We start from the raw sequence: 22,803 nt of genomic DNA on the forward strand, positions 1-22,803 counted from the left end.
GCAACAGAGGAGAAGCAGTTAGAGGTTGTGATGAATTTGAGCAGTGCAACGGGGACCACGCCAGGGCTGCAGTGGGCTTGAGAACCTTTAGCAAAATTCATCTGTGCACGCAGCAGAGATAAATGATGACATTATTTCACCTAACAGCTTCACATGTGCATTGGGTGCGTGTAATAGAACAGGGAGAGAGAGGGAGATGAGGTAGTAGGGTAAACTCTATATCAAGCTCAAACTCATGACATTAGGATCTCCACTGATAGGCATTGCCAGAAATTGGCTTTTCCGTCTCCTCCTAAGGGTTGGTGCCTGATACCGTCAGCCTTACAGGCAGGCAAATGTGGAGTGTGGAAGCACGGAGGGCAGACTACCGGACAGGTAATGAATCAGGTGCACATTCAGTCTCAGAGTGTGTTCATCAGTTTCTGTCTGGTCTACAGAAAGTCAATCATTTTGTGTACCAGTCCAACAGTATGTTAACCAACCATGGCAAATACGTCTTTAATATCATTCCTGCACCGGAATGCATGCATCCAGATGCAAATATGCAGTTGCACACACATGCATGTTCATACATTACAATGAAAGAGGTCTTCATGTTCGTGCTATAGTGTCTGAAACAGTCACATTCAAATGCAAATGCATCCCACATCCCCTTTGTAATGCAGTCTACTGTGTACTTTGTGTACAGAGCAATGGTGTGGTCTTGGCTTGCTGTGTTGATCTGTGATGTTATCGCTAATGATGTTAATAATGATGATGATGATGAGGAGGAGGAGGAGGAGGAGGATGATCTGTATGCAGGTGCCTGGTCAGGTTTGTCATCAGCATCGTCATAGCTGATGATGAATGCATGCATGTGTGCATGTGTGTGCACATGTGTGAATGCATGTGTGTGTGTGCATACATGCCAGTTTGAGCACTTTGTAGGCAGAACAATATTTTAATCAAAGTACTAATGTATCTCTTGATATCTTGTGCATGGATGTGTTTTCCAATGAACACACACACATAGAGAGAGCATATGATGAATAGCACATGGTGGTCATAGAAAAACTACAGATATAAAACACATTAAAACATGGATTCGGGAGAAAACATGTACATCAATCAAATCGTTTCATCTCCACATGAACGAACATGGAAACATAAGAACGCAGCATGTTTTCTTAATAATAATAATATCTAAAAAAATGTATTGCAATTTCTTCAGTATCATATTGCAAAGTGAGAAACAGATGGGCTATTTAAAGCTTTAATCAGAGATTTCAGAGAGAGAGGCACTGAAGGCAGAGCCTGAGGGCAGTCTCTCATGTGCTTCATTGGCTGAACTCTGAATGCAAGAGCCATTCACCAATGGCATAAAGAGGTTTGCAAGGTGCAGAAACATTGCTAACAATGTGCTAAAGCTACTGGGAACTATCTAGATATTTGGTGACCATAAATCAACCATCAGACAAAAATAGAACATACATATAATCCCATAAAAAGGACAGAAAAATATGAGCATCCACAGATGCTAAAAATGCAATGTCAGAGAATAACTAGATCCACTTATAAGAGGCTTCTCACATATTTACATATTTCTTTTTTAATTTACCAACTGAGACACATCAGCATGCATCATGCTGGAAGGGCTTCGATACAGAAATGAGAACAAACGGTTAGCAGGAGGTCATCTGCAGGTGCTAAGCGGCTCCTACTGCTTTTCATTCGCTGGTGACTGGTGGTAATTTTGTTCTGAAGTTAGAGCTGCCTAAAAGGATAGATGCTTGCAGCTCACTTTATTAGAATCCTACCTTGCTCCTACCCTGCCTGGCCACTTTAAATGACCTAAAGGTGCCCTTAGTGCCCTTCAGGCAGTCTCCCTCTACTCCATTCATCTCTGGTCGGTTTCTGGACCAGTGCTGACCTGATTTAGACTCTGGACCACTCTCAGCACAGCTGTTATATCATTGTGCGCTGATATCACGGTATTGTTTTCTGGATGTAACGTGGATTTGACCTGTGATGAAACATACATTGAAGTTTTTACATGCGTCTGAGTTACAGAGTGGTCAGCCAGTCAAGTGATGGAGGATGTTTCACATTGACAACATCAAAATGGGATACAGATTCTAATTTCTATAAAATTAGCAGCTCAGTTTCTAACAACACCAAGGTCATAGGTTTGATTCCCATGGAGCATACATACTGGTAAATATTTAAATCACTCTGGATAAGTACATCTGCCAAATGCTGAAAATGTAAATGTTACCATTAATTTTTTATGCACACATTTCATATCAACAGCAGGTCATTGGAAAGTCAAAAGCATACCCAACATTAAAAAGAATACCACATAAATTAATACATTAATCAAAACGGAGTGCAATTCAAAACGGAGTGCAAGATACTGGAATGCAACTACTGAACACCAAAGTGGAAGCTGACTTATATTTCCATTCCATAAACACTGCCACTGCTTCAGCTGGGCTTGCAGACCCTGCAGACTTAATATGGGTCAGAGACTGCTGTACTACAACCAATCAGCATCTTTATACCATTTATGTAAATGGTCTGACTTCATGAATATTTAAAGAGGTGAGGGCAATGACAAAGCAAAGAAGAAGGTATCGTCAAGTGTCGACAGGAGAGGGCCCCATACTCTGCTGACCCGGGTGTTATTTCCCTCCTGGGAAGCTGGCACTCACACGCGCATGCAAATTCATTAGTTAATGCACCTGGGCTGGGAAATGTAGGAAAAACTGTACATTTCATTTGTGGCTGGCAGTAAGGTTATGATAACAAAGGCATGTGAAAGCACACTGCATTATGCTCTCACCGTATCCTGTTTCACTTTTCCTTAGAAATATGTAGCCATTTGCCTGGAAAGAGCAAACTAATCCAGCAAGCTGTACCGTAGTAATTATGACGTGTTCTCAAACAAGATCACCGGTTCCCAGAGAACTGGGTCAGGTAGCGGCAGGAGGAGAAAAAGTGCATTAATGTTCTTTTGTGAGTGTGAAAACACACAAAAAGCACACCTTCTTCTGCAGGGCAAACAATAATTACCCCCCTTCCCAGTTGCCCCCAACCCCCCACCCCCACCCCCATGTAACCCTAAGGAGCATTGTAAGAATATGACATACTTAGCAGTAACAAAACAACTGTGTAATTCAGGTCAGCACAATGCCTAAGGCAGACATAATATCCCAGCCATCTTTCCGGCGTCGGTTTTTCATGTTTATTTTATGGCAACAACCTATGAGGCTAGATGACATTTCATTCCTGCATGCCAGCAGAAGTCATATTTCCCCTCCGACTGCTTTGTACATAGCATATTGCTCTGATTCCTCATGCAGGCTTTGTAGTATCAAGACGTGTTCGCTAATACCTTGCATCAATTTGACAACCTTGTTATGCAACCTTGATATGGATTATAAAGAATATTATAAAGAAGATTCTTTTTGAATGGACAGTCAGGTTTAAATGCAAGAAAGCTCAAGGAATCATATTTTTGTATTAATGGGCAAACATTTGGGAATTTTTTATTCTTATGTAATTCCTACAAGTTGTGATACATTAAGAGCCATTTACAGATAAATGATTTTTGTCCAATTTGGTGATTTCTCCTTATTAATATTTCACTAAGGGAAATTAAAACTGTATAAGAATCATTACTACTGTTACACAGGTTGCATGAAAAAGCAAGCCTACAGAAACAGATTAAGGATATTACCAAAAACAATTAACAAGCTGTTCAAGAGATTCCTCTTAGCAGACCTTAATGCTTAGGTGGTGGCAATCCTGGACAAATTCAGCCTATATATTTCTAATTAGTTCAGTTTGAGTGTGGCATTATTTTAGCAGCAGATTTAAAAGGACAGTTAAAAAACTGCTTTTGATTTGTATTATTATTGTTGTTATTGTTAATAATAATAATAATAATAATAATAAAACATTTAATGTATATAGCTCCTTTCACAAAATCAAAAATAGATGTGGTCAGCTATCGGCTAGAACCGGGATGGGTGTGATCAGTGGGCGTGTCTAGGTAATGGGCTCATTCTGCACATTTGTTTCTCAGTGCCTCATTAGTTCTTTATCTACAGTGGGTTGCTGTATAAAAGTGAGGAAGATTAACTCCTGTTTATAGAACATATAATAGATCATGGCAGGTGCTAAAAAGCCCTAGACTACTGCTCGTGTGTGGCATATTTTTCTTTCATTTGATTTCATGTGCTTGTTTCTTCTCTTCTCCCAATTAGTGGAACTTCAAACCATTTAAATTTTCCCTCACCCCAGTTCCCCCATGGCTTCTTCCAGTGGATCTTGTCACATATAATAACCTTTAACACTAATGTTACATTTTGCAGTGTACTTAGAAGTGCTGGTGGGCAAAGCAAGGCTTTATGAAACACTGAAATGTTTGAAGCACTTGTTCTGGAAATTGTTTTGAGGTTTCTAAACCCATCCACAGTCACACCTACAGACCACTTTTGATTTTTGTGTACTTTGTAGCCCATGAAGTATAGACCCTTTTAATGTGTATTCTTTGTGGAACATGTTTCATCTATTGTGGTGTGAAGTGTGAGTGAATGTAGATAATTATGCTCATGGAAAGTGAAGCCCTGTAGTGGAAAATTAAGGAACAATCACTCATATTTGTTATACATATCAAGACTTTTATTCAAAAGTATCATCTGCTCTGCTGTTTTGGGCTGTGTCAGCTTCTTGTTTTTGCAAATGATCTCCCCAGTTGTTCACATGAACACTTTTGCTGCCAAACATAGGTATTTTTTTATCATTATAAGAAGGTAGATATCCTGCCACTAAACCAGAGGACTGTGTGTCCTAGGAACAAACGTATCTGTCATATTTTCTGACCTTCTGACCAATGGCATCAGCAGTTTGGTATCTGCCACGTGGATTTTCCATCTTAATCTAACCTATCTATAAGTCTAGCTACACCTAACTTGTTCTATCTATTGCTATTACTCTCTATATATCATGTCACTATACCTATCCTAACTATCATTCACAGTGTGTCACTCAGTAGCCTTTCAATCAATATGTCCTATCACTAACCTTATCTAGCCTATCACTGACTAAATCACACTGTTAGTCATTATATGTTGTTATGTCACTATCAAAATCTCTCTCCTTTCACAACAAGTTGTGTCTCCTTTCACCCTCTAAGTTGTGATGTGTTTACTTGACTTTTAAGCATTCTTGGAGTTTGCGGTTGAGACAGTTGAGATTGAGGTTTGTTCCAGACGCTGTCAATCCAATGTAGGAGTGGCAGGTAGGCTACCTGTCTAAATATGATTGAAACACACTGAAGCTTCACTTAGCCATGATCACATGAAATCGGCATTTTGAACCACACTTCTGAAGCTTGACACAGCATTGAAACATCAGTATTGAACGTCCCATCCCTAGAAATTACTGGGGTGTTTTTGGATGGAGTGAAATGGCCCCTCAGACTGGTACTGTGATGAGCGAGTTAGAGCTCCTAGGTGAGACACTGCTGTGCACTGGGGAGGAGAAACACTGGGGAAGTGGATGGAACTGACTTCCAAAACTCACAACAAAAAAAAACCTGCAGAAAGCATTGGCTGTGGTTTGGATTATGCTCAGTAAGCTACTAACACTCTCTCTGCACCAGCGATTGCTGTGTGGATCCAGTTCCATTCTTTTTCAACTAACATTGCTGTTTTTCCATAGTGTTAAGAAAAGTAGGGTGTAGGATGTACTGGTGGGAGGGGGGCTGGGATATTTATCACAGATGGAGAGTAGAGTTTTAAAAAGACTTCAGGAGCAGAGGGGGTCATCATTGCTCCGGTGTACAGCCAGTGCTTCACTCTCGCATCTCTGTTACAAAAACAGTGTATGCCATGGCCATTCGGCTCCAATGCAAAACCTGCCACTGAAAAGCTGAATCTCAAGCAGAGTTACTGCACATGTCAAGGACTGACTTTCCAACAGATGAATATGGAGGAACAGTATGGACCAGTGTGCAGGAATAACAGAGGTAAAAAGATAAAGATTAAATGGCAAGGAACAGTATTACTTCTCTCTGAGTCCGCACCTGAAGGGTTGTTCATCAAATCCCACGTAGTATCCAAATCTTCTATATGCCATGCCTGGAAGCCTCAGGATACTGTACATTGTTGCTAGGAGAATAATGGAAAGCCTTTATGAGAAAGGCTGTATATAAACTAACCTATTACTGTATACAAACAAGCAAATTCAAGTGCTCTTTTAAATGTTTTGGATGCTTGTGTTCCAAGGGATTGTGGGTGTTGTGACTGGGGGCAGTGGTGCAGGGTTTGCTTACGTGGTCTTTAACAGTAAGTCGCTTCCCCCTGCCTGAGCTAATCTTTTTGACTCTCAAATGGGCTGTCCTGATGTTTTATGCAGGTAAACAAAACCACCCCAGGAAACAAGCAAATGAAGATAGGAAGCACTAAAATAATGAAAAGAAAGACGCTCCTGAGTGAGAATACTTGACAACTTTCAAGAGCTTTAAAAAACCAAAAAACCTCTGTATACTCATCATGCACTTTCCCAAGACAATTTAAAAATGGCACAATGGAAGCCAGATGACTCTTATTCCTATTCACAACGTGATAAGGAAAAGCTGTTACACCATCCCGTAGGGACGTGATAGTCGAAGGTGTTGTCTTATTTCAAAGGCACAAATTCCTCTTGAAGGAAATTTAGGCTGATCTGTAAGAGAACAGAAGCCCCCGCTATTATCACAGTTATTGTGTTTGAACAATAAAGCCACTTAGGAAAGAAACAATCAAGAAACGAGCAAATATATGAGGGTTTAGACACTGATTTATTGATGTGATGGGCAATATTAATAAATCACTGAAGCCTTATGAATTTTTTCACATATGCAACCGATTTACAGAGTAGGTTCAAAGTATTACAGTGATTCAAATAGCATCAGTATACAATGCAGAATTTAATTGTACTTTATTAACTGTAGTAGTTAATTGTAGTTCTGTGTATTATCTGTATTGGTCTATATAACAGCATATTTGTGTATCTATATAAACCTATCTATTTTTAGTTGCTGTTCAACAGCCTCGTTAATCCATGTGACATCTGAGCAGCCATGACTCTTTTTGTTCTTAACAGGATAAGACCATAAGACCATATTCATACAGCACTACATACATGGCAGGCAAGACTAGAAGCCGTTTTGAAGACAACTGCCCATAAACTGTATATACCAAAAAGGTGCGTTGTTCCCAACACTATTTTGCATAGGCCTGAACCCTTTCAGCCAATCATCAGTAAGAGTTGTTACATACAGGCGCAGAACTACCATCAGTTACCTCCTGTATGTGGAAGACAACAAGCTGTATGCCAGGACAGAAAGGGACAAGACAGAATAGTCTGAGGAGAGAGAGAAGAACTGTAAGATGCTGTTCTTAAGGCCAGACTCCTGATGATGTAAGAAGTAGCCCATCCAAAGTCCCACATCCAGTGGCTGTACACATGCAAGAAGCAAGTGTAAATTCCATTGTCTTCATGAGTGAATCCAAGCTAGAGTCCCCAACCATGAGCTGATGAGAGTGCCTCAAACATATAGGGGACATGTATGCCAAGAAATCAGAAGAGGCTTATCCATGGAAGGATAAGCCCCTTCATGAAATGTACCAACGAAAAAAAGCAGATGTAGCTGGCATAAGAAAATCTTTAAAAAGACAGTACAGAGACACTAATTAGGTCACAAAAACAAGCACTCAACACTAGGTGAACTGGAGAAGCTGTTTATTATATCAGAGCCAAGCTGCAGACTGTGGGGGGGAGACTGAGATAATCGACCTCCCAGAAGCAGGGTTCAAGATACCAAGAGAAACAGCCAAGTGGCAGGATCCACACGCAGCAAAGTAGACAAGGCATATAACCTGGACCCCACAAATCTAAATGGGAGAATTCACAGATTGTAGATTACGAGCAGAAAGCAGCACTGGTAATAGATCCCAAGTGATGGAAGCAATAGATCTCAAGTAATGGAGAAAGAAATACCAGTTAGATGAAATAGAAAGAATGTATAAGGTTAATATGAAAGTCATTCCAGGACCAGTGGGGTAGTTATGGCTGTGATCCCTAAGCCTAAGAAGTAGCTCCAACAGCCACTTAATTCAGGACACCATACTAATAATAGATCGGATATCCATTTGTTCTCAGAAAAAAAGATCCTCATTTCTTGGTGGCATGTACTTCACAAGATATTTTGATTATTTGATGCTGTGATCCATGTATAATTGCATCACCTTTTTGCAGCATATTTGTCAGCTACACATCCATGCTGAGATTCTCTTGTTTTGCCACATCGCAAATGTACTCAGTTTGATTCAGATTAGGTTACTGCGTAGGCCACTGAAGCACCTTTAACTTGTGTATGCATTTTTCTGGAATCCTCTAAGGTCAGTAATATTATTTGTCACATAACAACAACAGTTCTGTTGAGTAAACAGAAATCATATTGTATATAGCTATGAAAATTACATTTTACTGAATAGATGTTCTGCATAAGGCTTAGGACAGAAACACCTAATGTTACATTTTTTTCAGCATGCTTCTGGCAAAAGTCATGATAAATGTCCATTTGTAAATAATATCATTTTGTTTGTGTTCCACATAAGAGGATTTTAAATATAACTCAATTGAACAGCAGTCAGAGGGCCATTTCTTTCAGAAATCCACTAAAGTGCCCTGCCCAAGTAGTCTTTATAGTCTTTCAATATTTGATTAGGCTCGATAGTTTTGCTCCATTTTGCATTTAAATGTCTGCTGAAATATAGCTGCTGACTTAATTGACACTGAGCACATGTAAGTTCCTGTGCAGCCTTTCATGGGTCCAAAGGTGATTGTCTGGTCGCCCTTCTCCAATTGCACATTGCACTTTGCCAAGCTTTAAAGCGCACTGAAACCAGAGCTAGCATCTACAGCTGTCAGGGTGGCCAGTGTGGCCGGTGTCTGAAACAAATGGGAAAATCAGTCTTCAGCAATTCCGGGTTAATCATCCATTCAACAGCCTTCAAGTTAGAGAATGCCAGCCAGATTGATATTTATACCAGTGTTAAATCTTACTCACATACAAGTGTAACAGAAGAACTATTCCTTCCCAGTGTGGCAGAGAAAAATGACCTGCATGAATCTGTGCAATGAGAGCAATGATTGGTGAACTTGTAGAACAGGAACTGAGCCAAATTATGAACCATTTTGCCAGGAGTGTTAAATCTGCAACAAATGTGGACTGTCTGATAAAGCGATACATTTAGCAACCGAAATCCCTTTTATCCCCTATTATCATAAGTCGGCTATGCAGTGATGTTTACACGCGAGGCCGTATGGAGGCCTTGCTCTCCTGGTCTCATGGCGGGCCGCTCTTTCAGGTCCTCTGGGATTGAACAGTGACATTAAAAATTGAAGTGTGAAATGAGGAAATTATCTGCTCGTCTCTTCATGGTGCCCTCAGACCCACAGCATAGATGAAGGCTCATGATTAATTTATGCTGTATTACCCAGAGAAAAGAACATTGGCTATGCAGAGTAAGGTGGTTACGTACTGCAGTTACATCACAGTCCATTCCTTAAATATTCAGCACATACCGTATCAGCTCTCCTAAAATTAACGACACCATTCCCTCGCCTTACTCTGCATAGAAGCTGCAGCTATTAGCTAGCTGATCTATGCCATTTGGTGAGTTTCAAATCTGTGGGATAAGGTGTCTTTTATGACAGGCATCCATTGGGAACCGGAGTCATTAATGAATGCAAGGAAGTTACGAATTATGCTCTTTGTCTGAGCAGCTGCATAATCATCGTTTTGATTTGCCCGCCCACATACAATCTTATTGGCTGAACAATGGCCTACTGTTCTTTGTGAATCAAATGTTGTTCCATGTGACAGTATTTCTTTGAAAAGTGACAAGGAAAAGTTCTAAATTACTTATGAGACCATGCAGACTGGAGCAAATTAATTTTTGTTTTTGATGCAGTTGCTGTTGTTGTTGTTGGTGGTGGTGGTGGTGTTTATTCTACCTACTTTGTTTGCTTGTGCCACTAACGGAAATACAGGGTTGCAAAGGTTTTAAGCATGTGGGAACTTGTTCAAATTGATCTGGGTACACTGTGTTTGGCCAACACAAAAAGCTTCCTATAGACACCCATAATTACAAAATATGATGGAATCACCCCAGGAGAATTGAAATAACACATAATCTGTACCTATTTTACAGGCTATATGAAAAAGTCCAATTAAATCATTACCATAGTCCACATTAAACTTTCTCTACCCCATTTCTGTTGGTGCAAGCAAATTTACAAGGGTAGTTAAGAATAAATATACCAAATAAATACTACGAAAAGTTACCACTAGTTTAAATTCACATCCGGTTACGGGACATGGCCCTAAACAGTTGAAAATAACAAATGACAAGATGTCATTTTTCAGTGGGTATATATTGTGTGAAAGCATTATCTCTGCATGCCATTGCTGTCTGCCTCATCTTCCTTTCCTCTGAAAGTGTGTCCCTGCTTGTCCTCTCTCTGGCTTTTCTATGTGCAGAGCATTTTGTCACCAAGAAACATGCTGCATTATAATGTTACAGGGCCAGTGGATGTAGGCTTACATCTGTTTCAATACCTGGATTTTCATTTGTTTTAGTTGTTCAGGGCAGAGGTGAATAAAGACATATAAAACTGTTATTTAAAAATGGGCCACAAAAGAGAAATATGGGAATTTCTGACAAGTTGGAAGGGAAAATGGTAACGTTCATAATTTAGCCCTAGGGAATTCAGCTTGCTGTGAGGTACTGGTCAGAGAGCAATGGATGGTGGATTACAGCCGAGGATCTAATCAGCACAGCAGGGAAGGTAGGATTATCACTCTTAAAACAGATGCACACGACCAAGGCTTGTGAACAGACTGACAGATGTGTTAGAAGGGTGGTATTTCTTTAGAAAAAAATGCAGAGTATTTCTTTAGAAAATATATTAAAAAGTAACATTGAGATAAAACATCTTAAAATACTGTGCAAAAAGGAGGAATTTTAAAGTGCAGCATTTAAACATGTTACTTGTTTAGCACTCTTCTGGAATGCAGGATAGATAGTGAATTGAATAAGGACAAACTGTGACGGTCCAACACTACCAGGTCCTGCAGTAAAGGGACCTCTGACTTATATTTGCATGCATGTATGTGTGTGTGGTGTACGCGTGTGTGTGTGTGTGTTTTTTTTTCCCTGCATATGAATATATATATACATACATATATAATATATATGTATGAATGTACACATGCAGAGTCAAGATTCCCCAGGTTGGTGCTGTTTAGAAGAGCTGTGTGTGTTAACAAATAAAACTACAGAAAGTGCCAGCATTGTGGTGGATATGCTTGAAACAGAATCACACGTGAAAACATTATGTTATTAGAAACTAAAAAAGGTAAGTGTTAAACAATAGGCTAAGACATTCATAAGCGATTGGGTGCTGTAGGCAGAGCTTGTCATCTATACTCTGTATGCAGATTCAGCTATACACTCCTGTAATTTATGGTGGTAAAAGGTGTTATAAGATTTATAATTTATATAGAATTTATATGGTAATGTATATTTTATGAATATATCAATAAAGGGATAAGGGAATGTAATATATGATTAATAGTGGGGTTTTTTCTGGGAGTCTATAAAAACATTTTGTTTCGCTATAATTAGTTGAATTGATTTCCAGGGACATATCAAACAAAACTGTGAATTTTATTATTTTGGAGCATCCTCTTGAGATATATTAAGTGTAGCTGCCAACTTTTTAATCTCACAAATAATGAGGTCACACCTAAGAACATGTGCAATAAACATTGGGGATTGTAGTAGTTCACTTTAAGATCATGGCTACATGGTAGCATTTTGTTCTTTATGCTATATATGATTTTACCAATATCTTTCACAAATATTTTTATTAAAAATATTTCAAATCATGATTTGGCCCTTTGTATGATGTAACGCGTTGGCCCGAGTGCCGCAGGACGAGGGACAGGACTCCATCGTTGTGTACAAACATGTATTGATACACCCACTTATAACACAAACGATGAACATGAAACGATTAACATTAAACAAAACCGACGAACACATTTAACGCTAACATTAACCTCAACACGCTGCGCCCACTGACGCCGGTTTTAACACACAAAGACAAACGAGGTGCAGGTGTGTGCAGGCGTGGTTACAAACGAAGATCTTCCCAGGTGGCGGGCCAAACCAGGTCACTCGCAAGAGGTCAGCGTTCCGTGACATATGGTAATTCCAGCCGCATTATGAAGCTGTTGGGCATGGCATCATTTACATGCAATAGAAATCTTGGGTATAGGCTGTTTTTCTATGAAAACTGGGACTTAGTCCTGTCATGCACAACATGGGAGAGTGAATCCATTCCCAGAATCTGCTTAGTAAAGGCTTTTAGGCACTGTAGTGACCCCGTGTTGAATTGGAGACCATCTTTAATGTTTGAACAGTGAACTAGCTAGTTTTCATATATTGCATCACATCGTTCTTCAGCTAGCTGAAGTTGGCCGTGTATGTGTGAACTGAAATGTACTTAGGTGCAACAGCGACAACAACAACAACAACAACAACAATAATAATAATAATAATAATTGTTGTTATCATTAGTATCATTCTTAGTATAATTATATTTAATATTGTTGATAGAATAATAATAATAAGCTTCACTTTTTATGCTTATTATATTAACAATAATAGTTGTTGATGCTAATAAGAATAATAATAATTGTTGTTGTTGTCGTTGTTGCTGCTGCTGCTGCTGTTTTGGTTCAGATATCCTGAGTGAGTCATATTATTTTTACAATTCACTTTGTACATAAAGGTAAGCTTTATAATCCAGATCATTTTCAGCAAAAGAACAATAGGTGGGTGAGACACATCTTTAATAGCACCCATTATTTCTGTAGGACGCTGATGTAATGATGCCTTTCCCCAAGTCTGTGTCACACATAATGAGAGTAACTGCAGTAAATGACATGCATTTTTATCCTCTAACACAGGACATTAGAGAAACCATTGGCTTATCCAAATCCAATTACAATTCAAGTAAACCACATTATTGTACCATTATGGCTAATTGACCTCTTGGAAACCTGTTACTGGAATCCTGAAGAGGATGCCTGTGTTCACTGAAATGCACTTATGAGCTTATCATAAACCAGACTACAGGCCAAGAGAAAATGGCATTCAGTGGATTAAAAATAGACCCTCTTCGCCATTCTTCTATCACTCTATCTTGATCTGTCTTGTTCTCTTGGTGTGATATTTACATTCTTTTCTACAGTGAGCCTAGACTTTAAATGCAAGGAACATAATAAATGCTGTGAGATTAAATGAGTGTACATATTTCTATCAATGTGATTACCAATGCCACAATCCTTAAACAATGTTTTGAGTTTTTGTACTGAGAAGTGGAACATCTGAGGAAAGCTGCGGAGGACCATACGTGGTCAGCAAATTAAAACAACCCCACCATAAAAAGCTAATTTTTGCGATCTTCATTGTCATGTGTAGCCCCGGACACGGCTTTGAACTTCTGACTCCTCAAACAAAGACAGAGTGCGAGGTCTCCTGTGAGGCAAAAAGCACTGACACCAACATCTAAAATTTGTGAGCTCCACAGCCATGACCGGTACCGAAGGTGCAAAATGCTAATCCATTCTGGTCTGGAGTCAAACCTGGAAGCAAGAAATGCTTTGTCTTTTTTTCTCTGCTGGTATGTGCCTAGTGCTTGCTGCAGACCTGTTCCCTTCAGTAAAAAAAGGAAGAGCACTGTTCATTGCTTATTGGAAATGGAGTTCTCTTAAATCATCTCACCTTCATAAGCCTGACCTGCTGCAGGCACTCTCAGATCTTGCTTCATTAATTTCTTATGGGGGTTTCCATCAAAACAGATCCCTCATGCAGACTTGAGAGGAGTTAAGACCATGCTGGCATTTACAAATTCATTGTATGCCGGTCACCCAACTTTGATGAAAAGCTGCAGGAGTAAAGGAGGAAAACGCAGACAAAAATCTGCAGCAATCTTTTGCTGAGATTTTAGTAGTGTTATATTTTGCGTAAGATGTATTTAGCTGAGTTCTCAGTTTATGATTAACGAGATCAAAAGAAACCTCAAAGAACCTCTTTTCAGTTCATAAAATTTATTTCTTTACTTTATGCCATATTTTTGGGGCAAGGTAAATCTGCTGAGTGGGTTAAGGATATCTGACATGTAGAATAACACTGTTTATAGTATCTGTAAAATACGGTTCTTGCAAATCGCCCAACTTCTCCTCCTACAGATTCAATAAAACCTGCTATTCCAGGACAACCCCAAAAAATAGAAATACGGTGTCATTTTGTCCCCCAAAACACCAATGAACCCTTTTAAAACTCTACTCTGTAAATATCATGATCTCTCCTCTGCTACGATACTCAGGAATAATGTCTTCCCAAACTTTAAAAATTAATGTCTGCAAAAGAGTTGCATCCGCTGGCTAAGAAACTTTCCATCACCCCTATTCCCCTGTTTCGCCCGACGACCCTGTCCCTTTCCCGCCTCCCACAAATCCGTCTCGGTCCGCAGCCTATTGAGGAAGCCTGGGACCACAGCCGGATCTCAGGATGCCCCACATGGGGTCGCGCAGGACTCCCAGGTCTCCCTGCGGTCTCCGAGGACTTCTCCAAGCCTCAGAGAAAAGCAGGCAACTCACCCCATCCATGCCAGCCTCTAACGAGATTAAACCCTCTGCCCTCTTACGGCACGAGTCTGCCGGATGGCGATAGCCGGGCCGGCTCCCTTCCTGAATGTTAAAGAGATTATGGCTTGTTTCGGAAGAATCACAAGCCCAGTATGATCTGATGAAACCCAATGAGTCCTTATACTGCAGAGTGAAAGCTCCTAGAGCACACGCCTGGCCCGTGACGGGCAGCTGACACCAGCATCGCCCTAGGACTCCACTGACAGAAGTCCTGGACCTGGAGCACATGTCCTTGTATGGTCTTTATGGTCTTCATGGTGTCAATAGTACAGTTGGTGTCTGTGATTATTCATTTTTTTTATTGCCTATAAAGCTGTGATCTAAATCTATGTTGAAGCAGTTAGACCAGAGCTCTTTGGAGTTTTCTTCCTTTTTTTTTAACATCATGAAAAAAGCGGTCGGGATTATGTGCTTTCAATACACTCAGGGACATTCTGAGTAAAATCTGAAATTCCCAACTTAAATACACTCAAGATACATGCAGATGAGAAGAACTGTCAACCTAAGTATTAAACTCTCCAGTTAAGAGCACTTTATGCTTTTCTGTTATCTTACTCTGCAGTAAGACATGGCATGTTCATCACATAATGTCATTCTAGAAGAATTTGTGAAACAAACATAAAAAACCCTTGGGAATTTATACAGTGTTGACAAAAATTGTTCTTTTGTCTCTCCTATATAACAGAAAAGCTCAAAGATGATTTTATCTCTTGATTGAATTTTCCTCATAATGTTTGATGGAGTATAGTATATTATGGTAAAAAAATAAATAAATTTAATCTCCATTCTAAAACTGAATTACAGTAGTCTCTTAATTGGCAATTAAGAACAACCTCTGTCAATATTCACCACCGGCTAGCCATATTGAATTGCTGGGTCTCTATGTTGCAGCAGTTTGGTTTGCCATCCTTATGTAGTGTTTTCAGTGAAAGCGTTGCTTTGATATGCTGCTCTGTAAAGGCAATAACCATAAGCGTGATCTAAAGACAGATAAGAGCCTTTGTTTGTGAGCACTTAGGTTGATGGACTGTCTAATCACAGGGTGGACTATGGAAATGCCACACGTAAAGCAAATTTAGCCACTTTTTTCCTTTAGGAAAGTAATACACAGGTTTTTTTCATCTGTTATTATAGTTATTAATGAGGACCTTAGGCACGTCCAAACCACAGGATGTGTGTGTGTGTGTGTGCGTGTGTGTGTGTGTGTGTGCGTGTGTGTGCGTGTGTGCGTGTGTGTGTGTGTGTGTGCGTGTGTGCACGTGGCACGTGCATGTGCATACGCGCGCGTGTGTGTGTGTATGTGTGTGCACGTGTGTGCGCATATGCGCGTGTGTGTGTGTGCGTGTGCGTGTGTGTGTGTGTGTGCGTGTGTGTGTGCGTGTGCGTGTGTGTGTGCGTGTGCGTGTGTGTGTGTGTGTGCGTGTGCGTGTGTGTGTGTGTGCGTGTGCGTGTGTGTGTGTGTGTGCGTGTGCGTGTGTGTGCGTGTGCGTGTGCGTGTGTGTGTGTGTGCGTGTGCGTGTGTGTGTGCGTGTGTGTGTGCGTGTGTGTGTGTGCGTGTGTGTGTGTGTGCGTGTGTGTGTGTGTGTGCGTGTGTGTGTCTGTGTGCGTGTGTGTGTGTGTGTGCGTGTGTGTGTGTGTGTGCGTGTGTGTGTGTGTGTGTGCGTGTGTGTGTGTGTGTGTGTGTGTGTGTGTGTGTGTGTGTGTGTGTGTGTGTGTGTGTGCGTGTGTGTGTGTGTGTGCGTGTGTGTGTGTGCGTGTGTGTGTGTGTGTGTGTGCGTGTGTGCACGTGGCACGTGCATGTGCATACGCGCGCGTGTGTGTGTGTGTATGTGTGTGCGCATATGCGCGTGTGTGTGTGTGCATGTGCGTGTGTTACCAGTTTATTAGTTCATTTTCTTGCGGAACCTCAGCTGCATTGGCTGCACCAATTTTAGGAAAAAAGAATTATGCACTTGGTTGCTTTCACATTCATACTGTTGCTGTGGTCCACGGCCTTTCACATTAAATAATGAAGGTATTTACTTCGTTTACTCCATGCCTCAGAAAATATTCCATGGGATTTCTTTTTTCACTTGCCTTATAACTCCAAAAAGTGAGCTGACCCAAGTTAAAGCGAGAACAGATCTCAGTGCCAGGTAATGAAGGACAGATATGTGGGGTTTCCCCCAGCAAACGCAGGATTACGGACACTAGTGGACCTTTGTAAGGAGTTGGGGTTGCTGTGGGGTTGATAGTCTCAAACCTTCTTTAAATCCAGTCGGGCTGGATGCTGGATACCTCATAATTTGCTGCGATGGACTCGTGAGAGGCTTCCATGTGAACGGCTCTATGGCCAGTAGTTATAGGCATTTGCCCCGGCGGCGAGTCATGATTGTGTGCACGCTTCTTAACTACATCACCTGCATCTGTTTAAATATGTTTATTTCTTTGCTTGCTTATTTTTGCTTATTTTACTCATACAAGTCAGAGTGCTTGGGAATTCAGGCTGAATACAGCTTCTCTACTGAGAAGGTCACAGGGAAACATGGAATATATTTTATAATGCCTACAATTAGCATGAATACCACTCCTACAGCAGAGGTGGCAGAAGGCACTTAGGAATTTGTAAAAGGGGCAAGAAGGCGGAAGATATAAACCACACCACCCCACAGGGAGTGTTCTCCACTACTGTGTCCTTCCCCTGTAACTGAGCAAGGCTTTAACCCTCCACCGCACTGTGCGGTCAGATCCTGTCTCCTTCCCTGTGTGTGCCGTAGGGGAAATGGCACATTTCCAATATAACTGGACAACAAGTTAATATTAACCTTTGGATCAATATTTCAGTCTCAGGACTACAGATCTTCAATTAATGTCAGACTTACCTGAGTATTACTGCTGCTAACTAGTTTCTGGTTGAAACTGTATGTTTTTGTATGTTAGATGAGAAATACAGAAAATAGGAATTATACTGGATATACCAGAGTGGTATTATTTTAAGACTTAAAAGCACAAGCCAGTGTCCTTTCTTTGCAGTTACATGTGCGGTATTTATGATAGTATGATAGTATTTGCCCTCATTATGTTTTCTTGTGCACGTTTCTCTACCACAGCTGATGAAAATAATTGGCTTTAAGCCCAGCATCTTCTGGCAAAGTGTTCAGCAGCATAACGTCTTAGTAATACTACAATATAGGACAAATGGTCATTTTCATCTTCCATAAGTAAAATGTACAGAATATTTTAAAAAATGTTTGTGCTCATTTCTGTACTAGAACAGAGACGCAATTAATCAATGTGTAATGCAGATGCTGTGCAAGAATTATGGTTAAATAAGCTGATTCTGAAAATGTAAACGAACAAGACACGCGTCCAGCAGCTACCGTGTGAGATGTCTCCGCCGAGCCCCTAAATCTCCCGCTTCGCACCCTGAGCAAAAGAACAAGCGGGGCTGCTTAGGCTAAGCTGAGTGAAGACTTTATAGCCTCTTTAACGAGTGAGGGCTGTAATCGAAAAATGCTCCTAAGACCATTAAAGCAATCTGTGGATCACCATAATACCCAGGATTAATATCTTCAAATAAAATTAGCGACATGGTGATGCGCGCATGCACTGATCACCCTTCCCTTCCAGTGACTTCTCTCCTAATTAAGTACGGAATTAATGTCTGCACCTACTGATCACCGAAAAGTCTTTTTCCCACTGAATAGACTTTCTCAATTATGCTTTAGACAATAGAATGGGATCATTTCAAACAACGATGTATAATCCATTTAAAGGTGGATTTTATTGCAACCACTTGTTACAATATCAAGTTTATATATATATATATATATATATATATATATATATATATATATATATATATATATATATATATATATATATATATATGTGTGTGTGTGTGTGTGTGTGTGTGTGTGTGTATGTATAGATAGATAGATAGATAAATAGATAGATAGACAGAGTATGAGCATTTCAGATTGAGTTCAGAATATTTTCAGAATGAGTTCATTTAATCTAAGTTCTTGCTCAATATCTTTACTACACAATAAATCAATGGCATCTCTGTTCCAGCATAGGAGTGACCAACACCCCCCTCCCCCCCAACCCACAAAAAAATAAAATAAACTGGAAGGTGGAGGAATTTATATCTGTTGGATGGAGATTGATTTTATCATTCTCTGTTGGAGCCACTCCTCCAGCTTCGGGGTCACAGCCCCAAGTGCCCCATCACTAACGTGCTTCATTTTGCTTGCACAGTTGAAGAAGGACCTCTGTTCGAAATGTCCTGTTGTACCTTGTATACTGCGATTCTTGCACTGCAATTTTTTGTGTATTTATATATTTGTATTTTATTTATACGCAAGTCTTAACATTGCAAATTCAACGGTTTCCTGATACTACAATGTCAATGAACAGCTTCATTCACTGAACACACTCATTAGAGAGCTGTAACCACAATAAATTTATGCATATGCTGAATATTATTTCAGTAATAATAATAACAATAATAATAACAATAATAATAATAATTGCTGATGTTGGCATAACTCATCAACATGATGAATATCTAACTCACTAATGGTGGTATTATGTTTGCTGCTGAGAGACCACTTAAGGCCCTAGCTGCAAAAGCAATTGCTCTGCACATATGTAATATGGGTAAAATATAAATTTGTGACTACAGTATGAAAAAACAACAAAATCATCCACCTCAACGCTTCACAATAAGCCCATTGTAAACTTGCATGTGTGGGAGGGATTTAATCATTTCAAATTTAAATTATTCTGGCTGATTGCTACACTTATCTCTAAGTTAATTTTCCTTTCCCTTTGAAGTACATTAATTGTTTGCTTAGCACACTCTAAGATGAGCATAGATAATATTCCATTCATATATAAGAAATATGGGTATATATATGCAGTGTATTACCAAACTGAGTCAGAATCCATTCCATCCACGCCTGCAACATACATTATGTGTGATTCTGCATGTTGTTATGTTATATCATAAAAATGATTCCTCCTCTGTGTATCTGAGGCAGATGAGTAAACTCTTTTTTGCACATATAAACATGCAGCCTCATTCTTCAGGTTACCTGCCTAAAAATCTAACCGAAGGATTCCAGGGTCATGGTCATGAGATTTAGAGGATATGCTTCATCAAATTTGTCCTTATGCTAAGCAGCACAATGGCTCACTATAATGAGACCTCCCCTTGTAACTTCTATTGTCTGCCACATATTACTTTTCATTAGTTGTGAACAGACATTATTACTTTTCTGTGGCATGTTTGCTATCTCAGAATAGGCCCTTAAGTGAATATTGCATCTATATGTGTTATGTGCTACTGGGAGTGCCACCATGGTTTGATAAAATGCTAATAGCATGAACCAGCCTGCTGCTTTACAAAGCCTCCTCTGTTTATTTAATAGAGGGAGAAAAAAAAACTAGGATAAAAAAAATCACACCATCTTTGAGGTTATCAATCCTTTCAGATTCTCTATGTACGCTTTATCACTTTGCCTTCTACTGTTTGCACATTGCTGAATCTCCTTGGAAAGGAGTGTGTGACTAAATTACGAAATGTAAATGTAGAGAGTTATTTGTGTGACTTTATATTTTCCATATTGTTATATTCTATTTCCTTTCCAGTGCTACTAGGTACAAAAAAGCATGATGCACTCCAATGCTGAAGCTGTATGCTTTGCCCTAATCTTTGCCCTATCACCTGTGTAATCTATGACAGGGTCACGGCATCACCTGGCCCTGCCGGCCGTTCACACCCTGTCAGTCTGAGGGCCAGTGGACATGGAACCTTCTTACACAGGTCAACCCCAGCTGGAACAGGACTGAGAGTGCTTCACAACACTTACATGTAGTAGCTGCACGCTGAGTAAGTATACAAGAGTTTGTCCAGTTCATTTTTAGTGATATTATCTGTTTTCACTTCATGACCATATACAGATGGAGCTGATAGGTACACTTTCACAATAGTGCTTTCACACCTTGTCTATCCTCCCCAAGTGCCTTTTTCTCACTGCATTCATTGCCGCTATTTTCCTGCACACCGAATGGAAGATTGAAAAATTGATTGTCACAGACAGCAGAGGCATGTGGGTTAGTGGTGCTCAGGCAGTCCATCAGTGTTAAAGTTTCCTGTAATACCTTGTCAGAATAAAGCAGAAAAACAAGAAAGCCTTCTGAGACTTTAACCCTGCATCCAAGCAAAGGATATGTTCATTTTATCTACAGTGTTGTAAGGGTGTTATCGTTCAGTATATGTACTGAATGGTATCGGAGTGGTATCATTCAATATATGTAGCTTGGTAACTGTATGGTGACATCTGTCTATTTATTTATTTTTGAGAGGAGGGCATTATCAGTCAATATGAGAAGAGCCAACCGAAAGCTTTTTTCTGTTGACCTTGAGGTCAGAGGTTTGGCAGGCCCATCAGCCGCCCAGAGATGCGCGACAGGGACCCTGGAGACTCAGCAAGGCATTCACAGAGCCTGGTGCTTCAGAAGCCGCACCACCTCTAGGTGATTGAGTGAGGACTACGCCGAGCCAAGCACTCTGCTTCGCTGAGTGTGAAAACTCTCCCAGAGGTGAGTGCCACTATTGACAGGTGGCTCAATGGTGCTTAGGCACGTATGCCCTGCAAAGCAGCTCCGTCACAACGGACAGCATATCCTCTGACCTTCGAAAAATGCTTCTCACTTTTCCTGTTTTCAGTTCTCACCTTAAGACTTTATCTGAGAAACGCATACGCACCCACACACACAGAGTCATGTGTTCGCAAACCATATGGCCTCAGGTGTGTACTGTGAAAACACAGCATGTGCTGTGTGTGTTTGTTTAAAGAATGTAAATCGAGTTCATGGCTCGCACGGCTGTTCTAGGGCACATCATTAAGCTCATATCAGTACAGGGCATCTGACTCTTTTTGTGTTCTTAGCAGAGGGCTTCCCACTATTCTGCACCTGTTCCGTTATAATACATAGACACGTGAACAGTGCAAGATTAGTAACCCAATGGCAAAATCTGCTATAAGACATTTCAGAAAAACAAGACAGATGAACTCCTAGTTTCATACTGCTTAACCTAACAAGTGTTTTCTTGGAACAGAAGTAGAATTACGGCCTATACAGTGAGTGCCATGTATACAGCTGTAATTGTGCACAGCTCAAAAGCGTGCTGCAGCAGCTGGACTGAAAGACTCAAATATATAGCTATAAGGTTCAACTGGATCCAGTTTAAATGAAACCAAAAAGAAAGATTTATTTCATTAGAGACATCTGTTCTGCAAAACAGGTCTTGAATGACTGTGATGGAGCTAATTCTGTTACCAATGTGTCCTTACATCAATCAGATGACTTATTAAAGCTCCCTTTCTCCACGCCTTGGTATTGTTTCTCTCAGTTAATGTCATTCATTGATTGTAATTATTCCTGGCGTCAGTTCTTTGTTGTTTCTTTACATCACAGGGAGACTGTTTTGTGAACTTTGCTCTATTCATATACACTTGAGCTATCTTTTTATAGTCAAACAATTAACTAGTGAAATGAAGGGAGCCTATCCTTCATTGAATGACTAGCAGCTGTAGAGAACGGCATTCCTAGCTCAGATGGCAGAGTCATAATTCAGTCCTAAATAGGAACTCCATCTTCCTCCATGATTAAGGTCGGAAATATTTTTGGACTCCTGTCTGTGCCTGTACTCTGGATTAATATCTCTCAGTTAGGTGATATCCCAAAGGTGCAGGCCGTAAGGACGCACTAAAAGCAAAAACATTACGAGAGGAAGCACATTAATGGTTTAACCCACTGTGTCACTCATAGTTACAAACTCACCTGGTGGCGCAGGTGGAGCAAGTTGCTATCGCCACCAGAGTTCGATTCCCAAGGAGCATACATATTGCCTTACGGGTAAATATGTAAGTCGCTTGGATAAGGGCGTCTGCCAAGCGAACATGCAGACTGTCACGCCCCCCCGCCCCCGCCCCCGC

Source organism: Electrophorus electricus, chromosome 11, assembly GCF_041902795.1.
Source record: "Electrophorus electricus isolate QZ-2024a chromosome 11, ASM4190279v1, whole genome shotgun sequence".
NCBI lineage: Eukaryota > Metazoa > Chordata > Actinopteri > Gymnotiformes > Gymnotidae > Electrophorus > Electrophorus electricus.